The 25,018-nt window shown below is 36.5% G+C and overlaps 2 long non-coding RNA genes across 3 annotated transcripts; one reads left to right on the top strand and one right to left on the bottom strand.

The window, feature by feature from the left end:
- Positions 1-4,443: 4,443 nt before the first annotated feature.
- Positions 4,444-7,659, bottom strand: LOC106725672. The gene is made up of 3 exons (XR_001361602.1): positions 7,603-7,659; positions 6,292-6,377; positions 4,444-4,594 (listed from the first exon to the last, which is right to left on the bottom strand). It is a non-coding gene; the product is annotated as an uncharacterized LOC106725672 (long non-coding RNA).
- A 159-nt stretch (positions 7,660-7,818) lies between these two features.
- On the top strand, positions 7,819-13,415 carry LOC106725671. Of its 2 annotated transcripts, XR_001361601.1 has the most exons (4): positions 7,819-7,899; positions 9,916-9,953; positions 11,754-11,771; positions 13,334-13,409. It is a non-coding gene; the product is annotated as an uncharacterized LOC106725671 (long non-coding RNA). The 2 variants fall into 2 exon arrangements; XR_001361600.1 differs by lacking the exon at positions 11,754-11,771 and having other exon boundaries at positions 13,334-13,415.
- The last annotated feature ends 11,603 nt before the right edge of the window (positions 13,416-25,018 follow it).

Here is a 25,018-nt window from a genome sequence, read left to right as displayed (position 1 = left end):
TTTATAATATATGTTATGATACATTTCTATGAATTAGTTTTCTTTCTCTGGGATTTCCATTTTGTTCTTGGCACCAATAATGGACAGGTGAGAGGAGTTAAAAAAAGAGACGGTTTGAATTGAGTTAGACACATTTAAAATAATTAACATGTGTCTAGTGCTACTGTGTCATAATTTTAAGTAATATTTAAAGAAAAACCTGATTATTTTACTTTTCATTTCAAGAGCTGTGAAATTACTCCTTCTTTATAAAGAAGCAGAAACTCCAACTCAGTTTTAAGAAGAGCTTTGCTTCCCTTCAATATCTGATAAGCTTCTCTCTCTTTTATTTATTATAATAAGAATACTTAACCCTTTGTGGTCCAATTTTATTTTTTGGAATTCAAACAGTCTGGTCCAAATTAATTGAAGGAATTGAATGTACTTTTTAATAATGTTCTTATTTTAAAGTTTAAACCAAAAATTCACTGGTTACATTATTAAGTATGTTCAATCAAAGAGTTTATTCTTTAAAACATTTCATAGTGTGGTATCTTTTGAAACTGGTCTGTCGAGTCAGCCTTGACGTTGGACTGAAAAGGGTTAGACTGATTGTGATTTTCTCCCCCTCTTAGGGTTAATTTTCAAAATAGAGAGTGAGCACAACACCTGGCTGACTGGATTCAGGAAACTGGCCTAACTTTTGCTGTGGCCTCAGGATATAACTGACTGACTATAAGGTAAGTGAGACATCCCATCTGGAGATGTTTGTAGCATTATGTTCAGAGGATTTCTTGTCTTTTTAACAATGTAAGCATATCAGGTTAAATCTTTACCCGAAGATGAATATCACATTTTCAGAATTGTTATCTCTGTAAGATAAGCTGGCTTTAATACAAAAAAGAGGAGGGGAATTATCTTTAAGGGTTCCCAAATGCTAAGGCAGAGGAATAGAGCAGGAAAGGAAGGTGGTTGATTTTAATATTAATGGACATAAACCTGGCCAGCTGCTATGGCTCAGCTATACTCAAGCAGTCCTCAAGGTAAGGAGTGAAATGGTGCAGCACCGAATGTTCCGGGGGACAGTTTCAAACCAGTCTACATATATTCCAGGGCCACATGTGCTTTAATGCTTATGTCATCGGATTTGAAAAGAGAATGAATTGGCATCATTTCTCCTCGCCTCGCCAAGTGATTTTTCCTGGACTATGGTTTCTTAATTATATTTACAGCTAAGCAACTTTATATAATGGAGAGGTGCAAATATTTTTTAAAGGGACAGAGAGATGTTATGTAGAGTACTAAAAGAGAAAACAATTAAGGAGTGATCAAGCCAGCAAAGGCACAGCTGCAACATTAGTGGGGGAAAATCACAAGAAACAGTTGGATTCCTACCTTGCCACTCTAGCTGTGAGTACTTGAGCAAGGAAGTCATTTAACCTTCCTGATCAGTGCTGTCCAATCAAAATATATTGAAAAGAAATAGGTGGTTCATTTAAAAATACACTTTACTTTTACTTATGTGGACATGTAACCAATTACAAAATTATTTATGAGATATTTTACATTTTTTCACACTAAATGTGCAAAATCCAGTATGTATTTTGCAGTTACAACACATTTCCATTAAAACTAGCCACAGTTCAAGGGCTCATTAGCCACAGGAGGCTCAGGGCAATGCAGTTTCAGACTCTCAGGGCCTCATTTGTAAAATAAAGGAGTTTAGTAGGCCATCTCTCCATGTCTAAGAATAGTTAACTCAGTGGTGCTGCTTTTTGCATAAAATGGCCTTACATGCAATAACTTCAAGCATGGACTAGATGCTTCTTTCTAAAGTCAAACACATTGCATAAACATGCTAAGATGCAGTTTTCAGGGTCAGTCTTAGTTCTATGACTATGAAACAGGCAATTGTCAAACTGCCATTTCAATATAAATTCAAAGTAAACATCATTACATAAAAGGGTACGGTTTTTTTTTTTTTAGTTTTATTCATTTCAAACGGGCGGGATCTGGCCCGCGGGCCGTTGTTTGCCCACGGCTGGACTGGATGCTTCTTTCTAAAGTCAAACACATTGCATAAATATGCTAAATATGCAGTTTTCAAGTCAGTCTTAGTTCTATGACTATGAAACAGGCAATTGTCAAACTGCCATTTCACATGTCAGCACTAAAGCAGATATATCCGGGCTTCTCTAAGAGCAAGGAAAGAGGAAGCCAGCACCCTGGAGTCATATAACGAAGATTGACCCTGAACTGTCTAAATCTTATGCCCTGAAATTTCCAAATCCTTATTCACTTTCCTTAGCAACTGAGGAAATCACATCACTTTTTCAGTGGCATTTGGGTTAGGTAAAGATCTTTATAACTAAAATAATGTTGATGTCAGCACTAAAGCAGATATATCCGGGCTTCTCTAAGAGCAAGGAAAGAGGAAGCCAGCCCCCTGGAGTCCTATAACTAAGATTAACCCTGAACTGTCTAAATCTCATGCCCTGAAATTTCCAAATCCTTATTCACTTTCCTTAGCAACTGAGGAAATCACATTTTTTTCAGGGGCATTTGGGTTAGGTAAGGATCTTTATAACTAAAATGTTGAATAAGAAGGAAAATCCTATACAATAAAAGCCTAATATGCAAATTGTCCCCTCCGGCAGTCGTTAAACCACTCACTGTGACGTGCGCTGACCACCAGGGGGTGGCGTGGAACATGGCAGGCATCGGCGACGAGACGCTGGCAGCGGGTGGCAATGGAGGAGCTGCTGGCCCCAATGGGCCCTGATGAGAGTGGGGCCGCGGCAGGAGAGTGGAGCAGGTGAGGGGGCGGCGCCAAGCCAAGGTGGGGTGCCAGGCGGGGCTGGGAGGCTGGGGGCTCCATCTCTGTGGGCCACCCTGAGGGACTCCACCCATGCACCAGGCCTCTAGTGTATATATATTTGTAGAATTATTTGTGATATATATTTCAAACCAGAGAAGGCATGCCCTATTATTTCTATGAAAGGTTTATGTGAGAAAGAACAAAATTGTCAAGCATGTAAACCTGTGTTAAGTTAGGTCAGTTTCCAAGAGTCATATTCATGCATACATAAGTGAGTACATACTTTTGTCCTTGGGCCTAAATCTGCCAGGTGCTGAGTTCCGGGACTTACTCAGGACATTCTTAAACTTTACATTTCCTTGAGTGGTTTAGTATCGGCTTGGCCAGTCTCCCTGCCTGCCTGCCAAGTCTCCCTGTCTGCTACACACTTCCTTCTGGGGGCTGCTGACTTGCTGTCTGACAAATGAATTAACAATAGGATATCATCCGAGTGATTCTGAGGTACTTAATGTACATTTGATATTTCAGCGAGCTTATACATTGAAAGACATTTGCTTTAAATGTATACTCCTATCCTTAGCATCGCTTGAGGTTGTTTTTTTCGGCTACTCTTTACATACTTTTTGAACAAGTAATCATGTGGGTTCTACCTGTCTCAATCAAATTCCATGCACTTTGCTTGCTTTCTCTCACAATTCTTTTTCTCCTTTCCTTGACATTTTCATTGATTCCAAACTCTATCATCACTGGCCTTAATCCCCACCAGCCCACTCAGTGTTACTTCCCTGACGAGGTTAAGATGGGGCTCTGTACTGGGAATGGTCAGCAATGCCAGGGGTTGGGAGTCATTCCATAGAAGGCTCAGATCTGAACTTTAAGAGAGAAGCATATTACAGGGATAATTTACCTTTTGAGGAATAGTAGGACTTAATCTTCAGATTCTCTTCACCACCTCTTCACAAGAGAAGCCAGCCTAACAAAAACAAAAGAAAACGTGTAATTCACTTGTAAATATATATTTTTTAAAAATTCAAATATTTATATTCCTGGACCTCCGAGCATGGGTTTTGAGCTGTTTCTTAATAATCAACCTTAGGATCTAATATTTAGTCTGGATGCAGTAATCATTTTATTTCCTGAAAAATAAGGCTTCTTCTGCCCGTCCTTGGGATATACTTGATATAGCAGAAGAATAGAGAGTGGTGTTTAGAAGCCCAGAATATTAACATTCTAATCCCAGCTGTTACTTACTTTCTGCTTTAAACTCCTCACCTGTAAAATAGGAATAATAATAGTATGTACTTTATAGAATGTTGTAAGGATTTACAAAGGCATTATAAAGAAAGAGCTTAGAAATGATAATTAAATATTTTATTATGAAACATATAGTTTATTATGATAAATCTGATGTCTATCCTTGGTAGCCATGTCCAGTAACCTAAAATAAGTGATTCCATATGTTTTTGTGTTCCTAGGATCAAAGAGGCTAAGAGGATGAAGACCTCTGCCAGTGTTGGGTCTGGAAAGCCTGGAGAACTTGAAGTCCATTTACAACTATTTACCTGATTGAAGACAAGAAGGTGAATGAGGTGATGTATGTGTTTCTAGAAGCTCAAATTCATAAGTGTATGCAAATCCATTTTTATTATTATTTCTTAGGATACTAGATAAGTAGCCAACACAAAGGCTCAGATAAAAATGGTTTAAAAGATAGAGATTGACTCCTCTCTTCTTTAACATTCCAGTCATAAGGAGTCCAGGTCTGGTCGGTTCAGATCTCACTGTCACAAGCACATTCTGCAGGAAAGAGAACAAGACAAGGGAAGAGATGCCCGTTTTCCTGGAGGGCATGCACTGAAAGTTGAATTTATTCTCTCTGTCCACATACCTTTGATCAGAACTTACATGGCCACACCTATCTGCAAAGCAGGTTGGGGAATGTCTTTAGCATGTTAAATCCACATCCCATCAAAATTTAGGGGTTCTATTACTATGTATGGAAAACTATCTTCCGCAGTCCACTTACACCCACTTGAATTACAAAGTTTGTCTCAGTTCCAAAACATAACCAATGATGATTTAATCAAAAGGCTTGTCCTGAAATCACAAGGTTACAGTTTTCCCGTCTGCAATGTTGCTCTGCTCACTACAAACCAGCTACTAACCCAAAGCAGCCACATCTCACTTCTAAATATCAAAGTCTGGATTAGTTATTATGTAACATGTCAAAATAAAGACCCAATGAACAATGATTAAAAGATGGGAAAATAGAAGATTTGCCTTAACCTAACATAGTTAATCATTTTTTATTACATTGAATTACGGTGCATAAAAACCAGATATGATATGTGGGCCTGCCTTTGACAAACATGTTCTGGATAATGGGAGATTCTTGAATAAGTTTTTTATTATTAAATGAGATTAAAATTTTCTGAAATGGAAGGGTAGAGCTAATTGGCTGACAAAAGCAGATTACAAATGCCGATTAAAATGTAATATTCAGAAATATATGAACCACAACTTTAACAGTGGTTATTCCAAATTTGTTTTGTTAAAGCTCTCTGATGTCTTTAGAAAGATGTAAACTATTTTAATTTTTCCTCTTTTTGAGGGGGAGATCACATGTTTGTTCTGACAAATGTGGATTGGGCTCAAAATGATTCCTCTTAAAATGAACCGATTTGCTAGATTAACTTTTCACAACACAAAATGTAGTAAATATTAAGCCTCAAGTTTGAAAATAGATTATATTTATTACTTTAAGAGGTTAAAAATTAGCATAACATAAAAACATTTTAAATAGGTAAATAAAAATATTTAAACAAAGAACATTTAAACTCATTCATATGAAAAAAAAATATTTATCTGTACAGATAATGTGCATGTCTTTTGTCACAGTAAGTCCACATTTAGAAATTTGTTTTAGGGAGGTAATCAAATATACAATTGAAAATTTCTGCATGAAATTGAGCAGAATATGCTTCTTTGGCATAAGGATTATTTTCAACAGATTATTTTTAAGAAATAGAAGACATGGAAAAAGCTCTGAAAACCAAGTAGAAGTTACCTTTTTGTAAGAGACTTTTACGCTTATGAGGGGAATATATGTGTGTAAGGGTGTCTCCTTACTCTACCAGGAAGAGAATGACCAAGTATCTAGAAATTCTTTTCAATGAAAAGGTACTGACTTAAATCATGATAACTCATTTACTGTGCTTGGCCTGATAACTGGCTGCCCTCATGCCCAACATCTTTTGCCTTTATAGCTAAAGATAATATTTAAGGTAGTGGCTTAGACCATTTCAGGGAGATAAAGTAGTGTTCATGGGTATGTTTCATGTGTTTGGGAGGTACACATATTTGTTTTTCTCCTGCTAACCTGTGTTTCATTAAGGGGGTAGTGGGGTGAAGTGGGTCTCAGGCAGGAACCCATAAGGATAAAGGGAAAATTATTTTTCCTTCCCTACAGTTTGGCAACGAATGAGACACTGTACTTACTCCAGGCCTGTAGCTGGGATCTTGGAAAACTGGAAGAAGCCAAGGAAGGGTAAGAATTCTTGCCAAAGCCAGATCTCCTGGACTAGAAAGGGAGGGGAAAAATTTGTTTTTCTTCACTACAGAGATGTTTACCTCAGTATTGTTTATAATAGCATTATATTGGTAATAACCTAATTTTCAACTATATAGGCTTCATTAGATAAATGTGTCATACAAAGATTAAGTTTTTGAGAGAATTATTAATTTGCAAAGTACATATTTATATTTATGTAATGGCCAGAATATAATACAGTACTCTTAAAATAAAGATAAAAAGAATAATTTAATTACAAAGTTTTTCTGAGACCTAAAAACTGATCAAAGTAATTGATCTTGGATTTTAAGTAAAATGATTATATTAAAAATATATAGAGGGTGTCCCCCCAAAAAATGTACACACACACTTTGAATAATTATGAAGGTAGTGTTTATCAAAATTAAGCTATCAGCTGTTACAGTGTATATACATTTTTGGGAGGACACCCTATCTACACTTGCTACTATCCTCTCTATTAGCCCTAGTTCTAAATGCCCTACCCATTCAATTCTAAAGAAGATATACTTGTTTATTTCCCAGAGTTTTTTTTTTTTCAAATGACTTAGATTTAATCATCGGAAGCAAACTAAATGGAAAGCTTACAATAGAGAAGAATTACATGTCAGTGCCTTTTGCAAATTGAGCCTATTCAATCATACAAGTATAGCTATCTCTTTTTCTTCATTTCACATGCAACATGGTGCCATACCATTGGCATCCTTTACACTGTGTTTTATTACTTAATGATATATCTAAGTTATAACTACATGAGAAGATTCTTCACTTTTTTTAAACATGTTTTAGTTTAAATTTACCAGACTTCTGTTAATAAACATTTGGATTATTTTCACCTTTTGCTGCTACATAAAGTTCTGCATAAAAAAACAAAACAAAAACTTGTACGTAAAATAACTTTGCACCCGTGTAAATGTATCTGTAGAATAATTCTCTAGAAATGTGACTGTTGGGTAGAAAAGAATAAGTTTTTGAAATGTTAGTAGATATTGCCAAATTGCCTTCTACAGAGTACATATCAATTTATGCTCCCACCAGCAGTGTATGACAGTGTATATTTCCTCATAGCTTACTGCCAATGGGAATTGTGAAATATTTAATCTCTACAAATTCCATAAGTGAGAACAGTATCTTAGTGTAATGATTATCTATTGGTATATGACAACCCCCCACCCCACCAAAAAAAACAAAACCCACAAGATTTATCATTTCTCACCATTTGTGTGTTGGCAAGGCAGTCCTGTTGGTTTTTTCTGCGTTTATTCATTTGGCTGCATTCACTGGGACAGCCTCAAAAGCTGATCATGTATCACTGTGTGGTCTTTAATCCTCAAGAGGGTCATACTGTGCATTCTCACAGCGTGGCAGCAGTTTCAGGAATTTTCTTTTTTATTACAGTTGACATACAAAAGTGCCTCACATTTTTAGATGACCTGGCCCAATGTCAAAATGGAGGGAATCTCACAAGAGCATTATCACCTGGAGGCATGATTCATTGAGGGCGGCTGTTGTGGTAAGTCTACCAAATTTCATGTGGTTTTAATTTGAATTTCTCTTATTAGTAATGAGTTTGAGAAATTTTAGTGTATTTTCAAATGGTAAGCAGCATATTTCTATTTCTATCAAATGTCTAACTATCTTTAGCCAATCTTAATTCTTTTTTTATTATAGTTGACATACAATATTATATTAGTACAACATAGTGATACAAAATTTAAATACCTTATAAAGTAGTAACCACCTGTCACCGTAGAAAGTTATTACAATATTACTGACTAGATGTCCTGTACTAACTTCTTTTGTAACTGGAAGTTTGTACTTCTTAATCCTCTTTCCCACCCATTTCCCTCCCCTCTGGCAACCATCTGTTTTTTTTATCTATGAGTGTGTTTGTTTCATTTTGTTTAGTTTTATAGATTCCACATGTAATTAAAATCATATGGTATTTGTCTTTTTTTGCCCAACTCATTTCACTTAGCATAATACTTTCATTTTGTTTAGTTTTATAGATTCCACATGTAATTGAAATCATATGGTATTTGTCTTTTTCTGCCCAACTCATTTCACTTAGCATCTTAGTCCATCCAGGTTGTTGCAAATGGCAAGAGTGCATTCTTTTTTTTTATGGTTAAGTAATAATTCATGGTATAGATATACCACAACTTCTTTATTTATCTTTTGATGGATACCTAGGTTGCTTCTACACTGAGTGGCCGATTATTTTGGCCACCCCATCCAGAAAATGGAGTGAATTAGTTATGCAAATAATAATAATAATAAAACCTGGAGAGTATTTGCTTAGGAAGTTTTCAATATTCAGTATTTTTGGAAGTGTCAATGAAGTACTGATGGGGTGGTCATAATAATCTGGCCATTTAGTGTATATCTTCAGTATATAAATAATGCTGCAATGAACATAGGGTGGATATATCTGTTCAAATTAATGTTTTTGTTTTCTTTGGATGAATACCCAAAAATGAAATTGCTGGGTCATAGGACAGCTCTTTTAAAAATTTTTTGTGGAACATCCATTCTGTTTTTCCATACTGTCTGGCTGCACTAGTTTATAATCCCTCCTCTCCAGTCTCACCACCACTTGTTCTTGGTTGTCTTTTTGATAATAGCCATTCTGATAGGGGTGAGGTGATACCTCTTGTAGTTTTGATTTGTATATCCCTGATAATTAGTATCTTCTCATGTGTCTGCTGGACATTTGTATGTGCTCTATAGAAAAATGTCTAGTCAGGTCATTTGCCCATTTTTAAATTGAATTGTTTGGTGTGTTTGATGTTGAGTTGTATGAGTTCTTTATAAACTCCTTATCAGATATATCTTCTCTTAGTAGTTCGCCTTTTCGCTTTGTTGATGGTTTCCTTTGCTGTACAGAAACTTTTTAGTTTGATGTCTTCCCACATGTTTATTTTAAATTGTGTTGCTTGTGTTAGTGTGCTTTCTTTGTGTCTCACTGAACCTGAGAATAGGTCGGTCTAGTTAAACAGTGTGTGTCTCATTTCAGGAGGTGGTCTTTTAAATTTAGCTAATGTGGTATAAGTAATCAGGTACTTTAGATAGAAATGCTTCTTACTCTTAATAAAAACTAAGGTTAATGTTGGAGTAGACTGTAACCCTAGTCTGGGTCCTGAGGACAGCCATTCTAGATGTTGAGCTCAAAGCATTTTTGCAGTTTGAATGTCTAATTGATGTCCTTGGGAACTGAGTAGTCACATAATAGGCAGAAAGGTTGTCCGAATGTGAGCTATCGCTGAGGTTTACATCAAGTTGTTCCCATCAGTTTGCAGGGCTTCTGGGAAACTTTTTTTTCTTAGTGATTGAAAGTCAAAAGTTTGGGAGAAAATTAGATATGTTGGTTTGGAAATTCACAGCCAGATACATGAGGGAACTGGAAGAATTTAGGATCCAGTCCTGTTTATAGGCAGAATTTAAAACCACATAGACACTGAACAGCACTAGAATCTAATCTAAAAAAGTACAAGCATAACTTTTCTCTCCACAATCACTTTCATTTTAGTGTTGTATATCTCTGGTAGAAATGGATTCGTTTGCAAGGTGAGTCTGGTTTCAATAAATTTAGCTTAAATATTATTTATATAATTGCAGCAAGAATAACTATTGACCATAAAGGTTCTTTAAATCTGCTTTACTGGTACTTTTCATAAGGAATCTCAGATTGGACTCAAAAGATTTTCAAGCCAAGTACTTACCATTCGCCTTTGCTTGCAATGCCTATCAATTTGGATTAATTCATCTCTTCTCAAGGTCCCAAAATATCTTAAGGTTCCTGGGAATGGCAGGAAGTGATATTCTTTACTCACCTGGTAGGGTTGCTGGAATCCATGTAAGCAAGGTACCAGGCTGTTTTTCCAAGGGGCTTTCTTGGCGCCATAAAGTCAACCTTAGTTCCTTAAAGCTGTCTAGTCATTCATATCTGAGTCTATGCACATAATTCTCAAATATAACATACCAGCCAAAGGCTTGGTAATGGCTTGGCTGAAATTGAATGAATGATAACCAATGCTTCCAATTGTGTCCTGTTTACATGAAGAATTGATTCTTCATATAAACTTAGGATCTTTTGTTAGCAATTTTACTAATTCTGTTTTTTTCTACTAGAATTTTGTAAATTCTTAGTGAATTTTATGATCTTAAAGTTATCAGAAACCCGTACTACACTGTTTGTCAGAATCCTTTCCATGAATCTCTGAAAATGAAATATAACTGTCTATAAATGACAAAAAGACTTGTCATGAGTAAAGATCTGATTTTAGTTCTTACAATTCAATGGTCTAAGAAATTTGGTTATTTTTGTGACGTACATTTCAAGTTATTAGAATTGTGATGAATACCTTATATCAGTATTTCATACAATTTTTGAACACTCATATACCTATCAAATACAATATTAAAAAGACTTAGAATTACTTCTTAGTGACTTCTTTTCATATAATTTAACATATGTCACATAAGCCTAATCTGAGTAAAGATCTGATTTTAGTTCTTACAATTCAATGGCCTAAGAAATTTGGTTATTTTGGTGACGTACAACATTTCAAGTTATTAGAATTGTGATGAATACCTTATATCAGTATAATATTAAAAAGACTTAGAATTACTTCTTAGTGACTGCTTTTCATATAATTTAACATATGTCACATAAGCCTACTTAGTGTAAGGTTTCTCTTTTTATAAGGAGATGTTCTATGGGCTTTCTGTAAAATCCTAAGGTCAAGGTCAAGAAGAAGACTTCATTTAGAATTTGATTTGGGGAAATTTGTTAAAAATATCAAGTTTTGGACACTTACTAAAAAGCATCACAGATCACTGTGAAATAATACTTCATTATCCATTTAACCAAAGTGAAAATAAAGGATTTTACAAAAGGTTACATAGTTGTGAGCAAAATTTAGATATTAAGACTGAATTTCCCCAAGTAACCAAAGCCCTGATATTAAAGGCAACATGAAGCAGAGGAGATTATTTTGATAAAGCAGAAAATCTTTGCTTTCTAGGTAGATTATTTAAAAGATAAAGAAAAACCCTTTTATAATCTTATAAAGAGCCAAAACAATAGTCCCATAAAACTTTGTCCTTTTATCATGTGAAATATTTATTTCTGTTTTACATGAGTACAAGGGGATTATTTTGATAAAACAGAAAATCTTTGCTTTCTAGGTACATTATTTAAAAGATAAAGAAAAACCCTTTTATAATCTTATAAAGAGCCAAACAATAGTCCCATAAAACTTTGTCCTTTTATCATGTGAAATATTTTATTTCTGTTTTACGTAAGTACAATATAGCTATTAAAGCTTATTTTTTAAATGCTTATAATAATTCATTCAATTTCAGCCAACTGAGTCACAAAAGGTAAGGTTTCCTCTCCAACTTTTTCTGTATCCACTTAGTTTGTCCTTTTCCCATTCTGAATTAACCAGTTTATTTCCCTTTAAAAATGCATTTCCATATTTTCTTACTCCAAAAGAGTTTTCTCATATTATTTCTAGTAGTCTTAATTGCAATATTTAATTTTTAGTGAAAACTAAGAAATAAGTAATTGTGGCTGTTATATTAGTAAATTTGCCAATAGAAAGAATGCTGGTATATTTTATAGACACATGCTTCTCAGTTCAATCTTTCAGTGTGGCACAGGACATATTTACAAACAGACCCATGTCTCTTTAGTTCCTTTCTAATAAAAAGCCAAAAGATCAATCTTCAGTAATTAATTTTCAGTATTTTATCTGATTTGAAAATCATCTAGATAGCCAATGAATTTTCTTCATTTAACTTATCTTTGCAAAACTAAACTTTCAAGTTTCCAAAGAAATTTGGAAAATAACTTTTAAGTGGACATACCATAAAACAATCATTGCTGAAAAGTTTACTCTTATTCCACTTATATTTATCTAAATCACTTGCTCAACAATTATGTTTACACTACTCACAAAAACTTTGAGACAAAGTCAGCCATCATTTCAAGCTATTTTTCTTGGCTGATAAATTTTGTAAAAGACATAACATGAACTTACTTGACTAGAAAACCCAGATAGAATAAAAGATGCATGTCTGTGTTATATTTAATGCTAACAAAGCTGCAGGTATGTCCACTTGAGTTAAACCAGCAAACTTAAACAAGCTTTAATTACCAAAGATTAGATTAGATCACGTGAACTTGAAAAACAGTTGAGTTTTTATATTTCTGAGTTTGGAAATACTTAATTTGATAAGCCCTTCTTTTTAAGACAACTAAATAGCATATTTTACAAATTAATTTTGGCAATAACATACAGAGGCAGAAACATAGTGCATATATATAAAATACACATATACAGACACACACACAGCTGATGCAGAGATCTTATAGATATTAATGTAAAATTTTAGCCATGTATAATCCTAGGAACTTATGGGTTATATTTGCTTATTATTAGAGATCTAGAGTAAATTTTGAATTTCTTTCCTTTTTCTTAAGTGCAGCACAATTCTGCTTCCAATGTTCTGATCCTTTATAATATCTACAAGCACTAAGAGGAATAGGGAGGGTTTGGAATTGGTAAGAGGATAAATGGGCTTTGATTTGCTTATAGCCATGCTTCTAACTTGAAGATTTGTAATTCCTCAAATAATTGGATTGCAACCTGAATGGTATCAAGAAACAGACTTGCCCATCCAACTACATTATCTCAGGGAGAAGACTTCCACCTAAAAAGAAATAAACAAATTTCTATGTCCTAGAGCTTCAGGGTCTACTACAGTATGGCTTTGTAAAGTCTGTATTAAGCATCAACAAAGGACTTTAAGTTCTCTCCTTTTTCTGAGTGTGCAATTCAACTAAGACGAATTCACCACAGGGAGTAATAGCCTCTACTTTTGCTGCTATCAGCCCTAAAGATAGGACTCTAGATGGCCCGTTTCTTGATCACTTGTAGGTGGGCCTGGGAGAAACTCTGGTCATCCGTTTCCTCTGCTAGGGGTTTTCCCCAGGGGGCCATCTGGCTTGTCTGGTAACCAAGAGGTAATCATGAGTAGGAAGAATCCTCCTGATAGCAGGCTATCAAGGTGCCTTTAAGGTAGTTGTTAATGACCGCTGATCATCTAACTCTTCTCTGAAATTGGTAGGATCTTCACTAAGTGGAGACAAGAAAAAGATCTTTCTAATTGTATCCTGTTAAGGGAATCCCTAAGACTGGTGGCTATACTCTTTTGGTGTCCTATTTTCAATTTAGTCTTATCATAGGTACCAATAAGACAGTTGTTTAGGATGAGAGCTCTCTAATTTTTTTTTCTTCAAAATATAGAAGTGTTTCCAATTCAAAGGATCCTCATCTGGCCATTGACAAATAGGATTTTATATTAACCTCAAGAGTGACTCAAAACACTAAGCCTTTTAATGTCTTAGCCATGGATACAAGAGGCATCTCAAAAGAGAATGCAAAGATGCAGCCCTCCTAAGATCCACAAAGTTCACTTCCAGAGTTAGCCTAACAAGTAAAAGACCTTCTTGTCCAGGGCAGGAAGAATATTGCAGTGAAAACGGCGTCTCTGGTTCTCTATGAGAACATGAAACGGCTCTCAAGTCACAGACCCACTCATCTGTGATGCCAGAGAGGTGTTACTGAAAGGAACGTTTCCAGCATTAACAAGACAATGAAGGTTGAGCTGACATAGTGAGACAAGGAAAATGCTGCTTCCAAGTCCCCCAGCCTGTTCAGATGTCCACCCGATGAATGCATCTGGATGGCAGGGACCAGAGAAAGTATTCTCACTGGTCACAAAGCCAAGCTCTCAAAGCTATAAAACAGGACAAAAAAGTGTCATCTAGCCTATGGTTCTCCTCCTTGGAATAAATGACATAAAGACAGAGAAAAGAAAACAATCTATGGGGGTAAAAAAAAAGGGGGGTGGGCGGCAGGGGTTCTATGGAAAGTAATATCACAGTGTGATTTCATTATAACTTCCTAACTGGGCAGGGCATGATGGCTAGTCATGCCCCAGGCATAAAACTTTTCAGTAAAAGGTTTGTCTTTTCTATAAGCAAGCCCTGTCCATTATGTCGGTGCATCTAGGTTAGCAGGCTTTGAAATAAGCTGTAAAAAGGAATCACCCTCAAGAAAGCATACAATTGTGTTTCATTCAATCGCCACCTTGCTTTTCCCCCTGCTTCTTCATAATGTTCCTTACCTCACTCCTTAGTTTCAAATGCATAAAAGCTGCTGCTGCTGCTGCAAAAAAAAATGTTATTGTTTGGAGCATCTAAGATCTTGCTTCTTGGCATATGTTGACAGTTTTGTTCAAATAACCTCTTATAAAAATTCTCCACAGGTTTGTATGTTTCTTATGTCAAATAGAAAACAAGGGACCTTATAATAAATCTTGACCAGAGCAGCTATACTCACAGAACTAGTTTACACAAATATTTTCTTCTGAAAATCTCTAAATTTGGAAAGGAAAGGTGAAGATTAATTTTTGCCCTCCCCCCCCTCAACAGGGCACTGCAGAGTGAAAGCTGAGAGAGCTGACTTTGGAAGAATTCTTACCCTTTGTTGGCTTCTGCCAGTTTGCCAGGATCCCATGTGCAGGCTCTGAAGTGAGTAGGTTGTCTCTACAAGTCTCATCACAAGTTGCCAAACTGTAGGAGAGAGAGAAAAAACACACCATTTTTTTCTTCTGTCTTTCTTGGTTCTTAGCTGAGACCCTTCCCCACCCCTTGCCTGTAATAAAAGGCAGATTAACAGAAGTTTAATAACATGTATGCCTCCTGTATACTTGAGTAACTTACCCACATGGCCCAAGCCACCACCTTAAATACTATCTTCAGCTAAAGACAAAATAAAATGTGAGGGGAGGGGAGCCAGTTATGGGAGTCTATCAGGCAAAGCATAGTTAATGAAAGTATGGTTGCTATGCAGATTTAAGTTGATGCTTTCTCCATTGATAAGAGTCTCTAGAGATTTGGTCAACCTCTTCCTGGTATAGAGGGGAGATCCCATAACGTCATGAGCCAAATCCTTAAAAATCAAGCTTTTTGTTTCTCTGGTGAACCCTAATGCAGATAGAAATTCAAATATTAAGAGAAAAATCTATCCATGGAAGGAACTCATCATTTAAAACATAATTTAGAAACCGAAGGACTTGTATGAATGCATATAAGCATAGCCAATGGACATAAGACACTGGGGGGTAAGGGAGGCCAGGGGATTGTCAATTTTGGGGGGGGGGGGGGGACAACAACATAATTTAGAGATAAGGTCTGCCAAGAAAAATGGGGATGACTATTTCCCCCCACCCAAAAAAAAATAAGTTATCCATGGAAGGAACTCATCATTTAAAACATAATTTAGAGATAAAGTCTGCCAAGAAATATATAAGTTTTTAAAAAAATGTAGATACATTTGACTTTAATTCCCTTAATTTCCCCTACAAAATAAATTGGCAAACCACATTCAAACCTAATTACTATAAATATGACAAACAGAAGACAATATTTTATTACGTAAAATATTTATAATATTGATGTGAGCAAAAAAGGGGAGAAGCTCACTGGGAACCCCAAGAGCAGGCCTTACAAACTCAGTGATTGAAAGTAGTAATGCTTGCTGCCATGCTATGTTATCAACAGCTTTAAAAAATAAGTTACAACACTGGATGGTCTGAACATAAAAATTGGTAACTAAGCGGGTAGTCACAACATAAGGTTGTAGCTTCCTTGATAAAGGTCAATCTTTACCTTAAGTGAGCACTGTCTATTGTCTTTGTACTTCTAGGATAACAAATCTTTAAAATGTCAATGTAGTTTTCTTTTCCAGACTCTTTGAAGGCACAACCCCAGGCACCAGAGCACAAGACCACAGAACCTCATTGTCATCTTAATTGCCCACATTCTATCTCCATGGATTATAAGTATTAACTATTCTATCCCCACCGATGTAAAAGTATGTTTCTCCATTTTGCTCTTTATCCAGTCTTAGAGATTTTCCTACTTTGCTTTCTCCTGCCCCTTTAATCTACAGACAATGAATTTCATGTAATCCTCTTTGATTCTAATGTATAAGCTTTAGAAATGCCATTCTTTAGAGCATTTTTTCCATCCATTGATATTTTGTTTCTGGGCATGTCCACAAAATTTTGGCTCAAATAAACTCTTATAAAGCTTTTCTCTATGCTGGACATTCTTTCATCAATATTAATAAGAAAAACATTAAGCTCTCAATCAATAGAAGAGATAAGTAAGTACTAGTAACTAGTAAAATATTGTATAAAGGAAAATCTAATGAAGGAACTGATCAAAACAATTAGACACTTTAATCTGTTAATTAAAATAACAATGATATTGTTAATATTAGCTTTTGTCTGATGAAAAATATAGTAGCACTGACCATTAGAGTGATCTTTTCCTTATATTATTTTGGCCTACAGCTTGTTCTCTGAAGCAATTTGACAATGTATACCAAGTGTTATAAAAATGTTTATATCTTCACATCCTGTAGTAAAACTCTGAACACTAAGAAGATAATGAAAATTATCAGTATACAAAAACTTGATTTTTGTGTTGTAATAGTAAAAAAATAATATACATAATTAACTATGGGGAAATAAGTAATTATGATACCATCATCTATTGGGACATAGTATAGAAATTGAAAGTATTATGAAAATATATAATTCAAGAATATCAAATTTTTAGATTAGGAATAAAAAAGTCTTATTGCCACTTAAATACAAGTGACAAATGACTGAGGAAAGTAATTTAAACTGATAATCTTAGTTTAATGGTGGTGCAAATATTCAGATGAACTTGGATATTTTCATTTTTGTCATTTGTAAATTTTCTGTACAATATATTTATTTTTCATTTTAAAATCATAATACAAAAAATTCAACACTTTTTCCTTTAACAGTTTCTATTTAATGTCCATTTATTTTAATTCTATATTTGTGATTATGGAAAACTAATCATCGTATTTTTGGTAAAAATACTTCTATAATTTATGTCTACTTTTTAGTATACAGGGCTATAATCAAATTACTTAAAAAGAACCAGAAAAAACCTGAAAATTATAACTAGATAAAATATAAACAAAACTGGTAGAGTGTTTCAATTAAATTATGCACTGAAAAAGTTAATGAAAAACATACTATATGATCAACTATATAGATAGCAAAGGTAATTTCCTTCCTGTCTATAACCTTGAATTTATTCCAATCAATTTTTTGGAAAGTCTGCAATGTAAGCATATACTAATCAACCTCACTTTGGGTGATGGTGTTCCCTAAGTGGGCAACATTCATAGTCAATAAATGCAAAATAGATAAAGTCTAGACCAAGGGCAGAAATATATGAATCTCCATAGGGCAACTTAGGTGTAAGCTTCTGAGGAATTAATTATACCTGAATTTGAGAAGATGAAGGTCAATCACTATTTTAGTTATTTAACCTCAGAGAGTTATATCTGTCTCAGATAATTCTAGAAACTCATTAAAAGACCTAATGGATTAGTCTCTTCTCTGAAACTTAGGCTAGAAATAATGGACTAACAAACAGAAGCTGTGACGTGGCAAAGCCTAATTAAAGGAATTGTTTCTGTGATGAGGACTGGAGAATTGATTTTAACACTATTTGGTTTTGTTAACATAAGGAGGTGATGAAGCTTTTTTTTCTCTCTCCTACCTGGGGAACAAGCAGATAATATTCTGGGGTGTTTTCAATGTCTCTAACAAGAGTGGATTCTTGGATGAAAATACTTAAAGAAAATGGAACATATAGAGCTGCTCATTACAGGCATTATATTAAACTAAAAATGCTATATATATAAAGTTGTTAAGTATAGAGTCCTTAATAATCTCCATTTTAGTAATCCATGAATTCCAGGATTCAACTTTCTTCTTTATGAAGAACTAAATCTAGGGTCCAAAACAATTCTGTGATTTTTCTAGATAAAACACTAAGAATCTGGATAATGTGGAACCAAAACCAGTTCTGGTTGTAGCCCTCTCAGCATTTCACCTTGCAGAATGACATCTATTTCCCCTCCAAATGTATTACCACATTGTTAAGGGACCTACCTGGTCATACTGACATCTCACTAGAGATTGTTTTATGGAGCAGTCACTAAGTATACAATCACTAGAAGCCTTTTCAGTCTTATGGACAATAATATAGTTCTATATATGCTACAAAAATCTTAGTGTACCAGATGGGTACATGTGTAACTCTGGTTCCATTGGCAATAATGGAGGGAACCAAGTCAAATAGTGTTGACCCAGTTTCTGGTATGAAGGGGTCATTCCTGGAGCAGTAGTCTTTCTAATAGTGACATTCATGCTGAGAGTTGCTGACTTCAGTCTTGGAAGATAAGAAATATGTGAATAGGAAGTCACTATGAAATAAGAGGGGAACATATTTCACAGGCAGAATTTATGGGGAAGCAGAAGGAAGACATTAGTGAACAGAAAGCTAATATTGAAAATTTGTGTTTAGTGCAGTCATTGGAAAAGTAGTAAGGAACTAGATTGTGGAAATTATTCAATATCATGACACTAATTTACACTTATCTATTAGACTGTAGACCATGGAAATGGGTAATTCTGAAAGAAGAAAATCCATAAAGAAAACTTTGGTTAGAAGAATTAACCTCTTGTCTTTATACTAATCAAGGAAAAGACTGGCTACTAAATCCATTGAATATGGGTCCTGCTAACTCAATATCCATGCTCTTCCACGTCCTCCTTATAAACATGAGTAACCACATGACAAACTCTGGCCAATGAACTGTGATTGGAAATGTGTTAGTTCCAAGTTGGTTCATGAATAGACTAACTCTCCTGCTCTCTCTTCCTTTGTATTGGTGACCCTGGAAGCCTCAAGTTGAAATGGTAAAAGGCACATGGAAAACAGTTTGAATTTCTGAATCACTATTTGAAGAGGTACTACTAGTATACTAAATAGGCCCCCTAATAGACTTTGAGTAAGTGATTAAAACAGTATATGGTATGTTATGCCTCTGAGATTTAGGAGGTTATTATTACTATAGAATAAACCAGTTTAGTGGTTCTCAAACTTGGGCAGGCCTCAAATTTAGTAGCTCTCCAGTGGAACTGGAAATAATACAGTTCTATTAAGTTCTCAGGACATGGCTGATTCTGTTTTTCAGGGGAATACACTTTGAAAATCACTGGCCTAGGCAAGCTAGAAAAATCAAGCACCTTCTGCAAAAAAAATAAATAAATAAAAAATACAGCTTATCTCTGCATTCATGTAATACAAATGGGAAATTTTTTAAGAATGAATATAAGGAATGTTAAAAAAAAGTTATACATTTTACCCCAAATTTATATTATTTGGGGTCTAAGTGAAGGAAAACACTCTCTTGATGACATATTTTGAGCCTACGTGACACTGAATATTCTTTCTTCTTTTGACTTAGTGACTACTACGTGTCTTTTGTGTCTTTCCATTTTGGGAAACTCATTTTCCTGTTTCCAGTCTTCTCTCTTAGCTACAACCTATGTAGCCACTCATATTAGTCATCTTTCTAAACTACAGTGACATTATCTGTTGAGCTAATTCCATATTTGTTCAAGATTTTATTGTTTATTGTCAGGAACAAACAGATATACCTTGTTAGCCAGATTGTTCTAACTGGTATTCTTGCCCTTGTACTTTTAATATATTATACCTAGCAAGGGGCACATGAAGAAATAGTCACCTCTACAGAAGATTTGGGAATCCTGGGTCTTCTATGCTTTCGGCCTGAAACTGAGATGTAGCTGCTGCCTTCACTTGAAGCCGTGCAGACTCAGCAGACTCTAGTTCTGCCAAATAGCACTGCTTTCTCAACACGTGGATGTGTCAGTGCCTGTGTGCAGCCACTCTTGACATGTGAACGTGTCCCGATTTCCCATCGTTAATTATAATCACAGCTGTCTACATGGCTGAGTCCTTGGATTAGAAGGTTGCAGGTGGGAAACTGTGATAAGGGTCAATGGCAAAGTCAGGAGAAGTCACTCAAGATACAATCTTAACACTGGGATGAATACAATAGCACTTTTCAAACAGAGCAGCTCTAGCTATAGGGAAAGTTTCATCTTGGTAAATGGCGAGTAACCCTCTAAAGAAGCACGTTTTTGCCCTCTAATTATAATGTGCCCTCCCATGTGTGTGGAGCCACAAGCTACAGACCCTGTCTTCTTGTGCTACAGACCACTTGTGGAGGATGGGAGCCTTTCCTGTACATGGATGAGATCATTCAGCACTCAAACACAGACAGAGATTGGACCTGGACTCAAAGAGTTGATGGCCTGCTTCTTCCAGAGTTTCCTATAAGCTGTCTTGATCAAAATGAACCCAATGGGAATTTCTGGGTTGGTGAACATGTGGATGGAGTGGCCTGCTTGGAGAGGGAATGGAAGTTCCATGCTCTTTCCCATATACCTTGCCCTGTGATCTTTTCTATCTGGCTATTCCTAAGCTATTACCTCTTTATTATAAACTGATCTAGCTTCTAAATAAAAATGTTACATAGGGGTGACATCCCTAAGATGGTTACCTAAGTTATTCCTGATTTTGTTCCCCGCCCCCACACCCCATAAGAACAACTATTCATGAGCAAGACATCATTGCATAAATCCTAGAACACAGAGGTGAGGGGGAAGGCTGCTGTTGACACAGGCATCCTCTTAAAGTGCCTCAGCACAGACTCACTCACCCACACTTGCCTTAAATTCCAACAAAGGGCTGGCAGCTCTAAAAAGCACCAGGAACATATGGAGAGAAACTGAATTATTTGGCTTCAGGTCAATGGGTGGAGTGGTAGCTCTTTCTAGGGCAGAAGTGCCAGCAGGTGCCACTGTTTTGTTTTAGTCCCCCCCACAGATTGAAGCTGAATTATTTGGCTTCAGGTCAATGGGTGGAGTGGTAACTCTTTCTAGGGCAGAAGTGCCAGCAGTTGCCACTGTTTTGTTTTGTTTTAGTCCCCCCCACAGATTGAAATTCTGGCAAGTACCATTGTTCCTTGGTTAAGCCTTCCTCCCATAGAGCCTGCAAATACAGGAGGGTGCCAAATCTGAGTCATCATCAAACTGGCTAACAATGCCTCAGCCTGGTGAATCCCTGAGACTGGACTCAAACCAACGTGCTCACCAGCTCAAAAATCTTTCAGTGGCTATTCCTCATAAGAGGCCAACCTCAGCCCATGCTGTAGACTTTTGTAAAATCTCTCAAAAGTCTACAAGTGGCAAACAAGAACTACAAGGTCTCAGGGTGACCCATATTTCTTGCTAAGAAGACAAAAGCCTGGTACTACTGGCAGCCAGCCTCACTTCATACCATAGACACCCCTAGGCACCTCCAAACCCAGCCCAGGCAGCTACCAATGGCAGATGACTTTGTAGTTCATACCAAGAGGCCCTGAACCAGCCACCCAGGCAGCAGCTTACATTAACCTGCAGCAGAGCTCATCCCAGAAGCTCCAGAACCAACAGACCCAGTGGTCAACTTCAGACCATATTAGAGCACCACAAATTTAGCTCCACAAATAACACAAAACAGTGACAGGTACCATACTATGCAGGCACCATAGTCCCACTAAAGCTAATCCCCCTTTGTGGGGTCAGCCTCCACACAACAGCTCACCCACTATAATCATAGCCAGTCCTCACAGTCAGTCAGCCTAAGGGTCAAACTCACCAACTGATATGACATCAATCAAGGCTTAACTACAACAGGAGGTGACACACAACTCACACAAGGAACATCCCTGGAGCACCTGGCTCAGGTGAACAGGGAGACTATGCCATTTGGCACCACGGTGCACCTACTATGTAACGCCATTCTGCCACACCCAGGGGACATAGTGGAGCTACGTAATAGATGGAAACAAAGGGAAGCAGCCAAAATGAGAAGACAAACATGTACCAGGTAAAACAATAAGACAAAAATATAGAAAAAAGAAATAAAATTGATGCAAGCAACCTACCAGATACAGAGCTCAAAACACTGGTTATAAGAATGCTCAATGAACTTAGAGGAAGAACAGACGAACTTACACAAAGAAACAGAAACCATAAAAAAGAAACAGAAGTGAAGACTACAATAACTAAACTGCAGAATACATTAGATGGGATCAACAGCAGATTAGATGAAATAGAGGATCAAATCAGTGATTTGGAAGACAAGATAGCAGAAAACACCCTATCAGAACAGCAAAAAGAAAAATATTTTTCTTTTTAGATTTAAACCTGAGGATATGTTTTTATTGATTTTAGAGAAAGAGTAAAGAAGGGAGAGGGAGAAAAAAATCAATGTGAGAGAAACATTAATCAGTTGCCTCCCAAACACACTCAAGGGATCAAACCCACAACTGGGGTATGTGCCCTGGTGGGGAATCAAACCCATAACCTTTCAGTGTACAGGATGGGATGATGCTCCAACCAACTGAGCCACACTGGCTAAGGCAAGTAAAAATATTTTTTAAAGATAAGGACAGAATAAGAAACCTTTGGAACAACATCAAGTGTAGCAACATTTGCATCATAGGGGTTCTAGAAGGAGAAGAGAAATAGCAATAAATTGAAAATCTACTTGAAGAAATAATGACTAAAAGCCATTTGTCCATGGCTAGCAATTTTGAGAAGAGTACTTGTTATAACCAAAGTAACCACCAATGGCTCTTTCAAGAGGTGTGTGGCTGGATTACTGGCATTCTTAATAAAACAGAAGCCTAACTTTCTCATAAGATCTACAACCTTCCAGGCAGATATATAGCAACAGAAAAGCATTCCTTCTTCTGTGGCTCTATCCTTAAGTAGGTGACCCTCCAGTTAAAGTATTATCATCATTTAGATTGTTGATGTGAAACTTGGGTGATTAACAGTAATACCTGGGAAATGTTTGTAATGTTCCCCCAATAGCCCTATTTTAATATCACCAATGATGGAGACACAGGAAGCAAACAAAAGGACAAATAATACCAGAAGCCTAACTCTGTAAGGCTCTCAGTCTTGAAAACAGTCTCTTCTACCCAAGAACCAACTTCGGCAAACCTCACCTTGTACTAACACCAAATTTCCAGATTGTCAAAATTGGATAGGGAGAGTTACATGCCTAATTAGTCCTTGACTGTCTTCCAAAGCAGATGATGACCACAACCCCAGCTCTGAACAACAAGCTATGTGCTTAGTTTACTCATCCGGTATGTGGCTAAGACATAAGCATTTCCGTGGGGGAGAAATGAGGGAGAAAAAAATTGGCAGCAAACTACGAAATTAATTCTCTTTGAGCTGTGTAGCTCCCTGCCTGGAATATTTCACCCTTCATCAGCCAACTGAAATTATTTTGATACTCCCTTTTTGGCAATGAAAACCCCAGAAGGAAAGTTTTCCCCTTCCCTTTTTCCCTTCTCTCTTTGCCTGATTTTTGCTCGAAGCAAGAGTAGACTTCCCTGACCACACACAGAAGCATATTCCCAACTTTTCTGCCAGCTGCATGTAACTTTAGGACCTCGATCTCCAAAAAATGTAATATTTACTACTTCTACTGGTAGATAGGGTCCTTTGGGATGTTGAGGATATATGCGGGAATCCTGGGCCTTGAACTGGATGTAAGATAGAATGGACCATTACAGTACAGGGAGCAGACCAACTTCAGGTCAAACATAAAACTAGGAATAATTTTCTTGGAGTCCCTTCTCCACTGCCCCAAATACTCTAAGTTATGCCCCACAGAACTGTACCCAGCAGCTTTGTAATTAATTCCTGGCTAGTAATAGCCTCTTGGTAGGAGATCTTTACCAACCATTGATAAATCGCGCCTATAGACCTCAGGTTCTATTCTATGAAATTAATGCTTGACTAAGTGTCACTGTGATTGACACATTCAGGGGGAAAAAGTACTAAATGTTAAGTACTGTTAGTTGTCAGTGGGTTTGTGCTTTAGAATTCCTGACATAGTACAGGACTCAGAGAAGGCATTCAATAAAATGTTCCTTGAGCCCTGGCTGGTTGCTCAGTGGTTAGAGTGTCAGCCCACGCACCAAAGGTCACAGGTTTCATTCCCGGTCAAGGGCACAAAAGGGTTGCAGGTTTAATCGCCAGCCCCAGTCAGGGTGCTGTGTGGGAGGCAATTAATCAATGTGCCTCTCTCACATCGATGTTCCTCTCTTTCTCTTTCTCTCTCCCTCCCTCTCTACTTCAACCCCTCCTTCCTTCCTTCCCTTCCATGCTCTCTAAAAATTAATGGGAAAAATATCCTTGGGTGAGGATTAACAAAAAAAAAATGTTCACTAAACGAAGGTACATATTTGCATTTAAACTGAAGTCCTCTGAAAACAGTGTTACTCCTGGAGAATAACTGGTCATTCTTAAGGTTTTCATTTGGCTGTAACTCAAATACAACTTCTCAGATTGCTTATACATGAGGTGGTTTTAAGAACAGAACTGGAATAGAAACTGAATTTTCAGTGAAGTGGCAGGTTATAGTCAAATTGTATCTCCATGTGCCACAGCATCCATGAAAGAAATTATCCCTAGAGTGGAAGTAAGGGTAGAAAAATGATAGAGAAAGAACACCAGAGTAAGTCTAAGAAGGTCAGAATTTGGGTCACTTTCAGTACAACTTT

The sequence above is a fragment of the Myotis brandtii genome, unplaced genomic scaffold (assembly GCF_000412655.1).
Source record: "Myotis brandtii unplaced genomic scaffold, ASM41265v1 scaffold18, whole genome shotgun sequence".
Lineage (NCBI taxonomy): Eukaryota > Metazoa > Chordata > Mammalia > Chiroptera > Vespertilionidae > Myotis > Myotis brandtii.
Note: the sequence above shows the minus strand (reverse complement) of the source record. Positions and strands in the feature narration are given on the sequence as shown.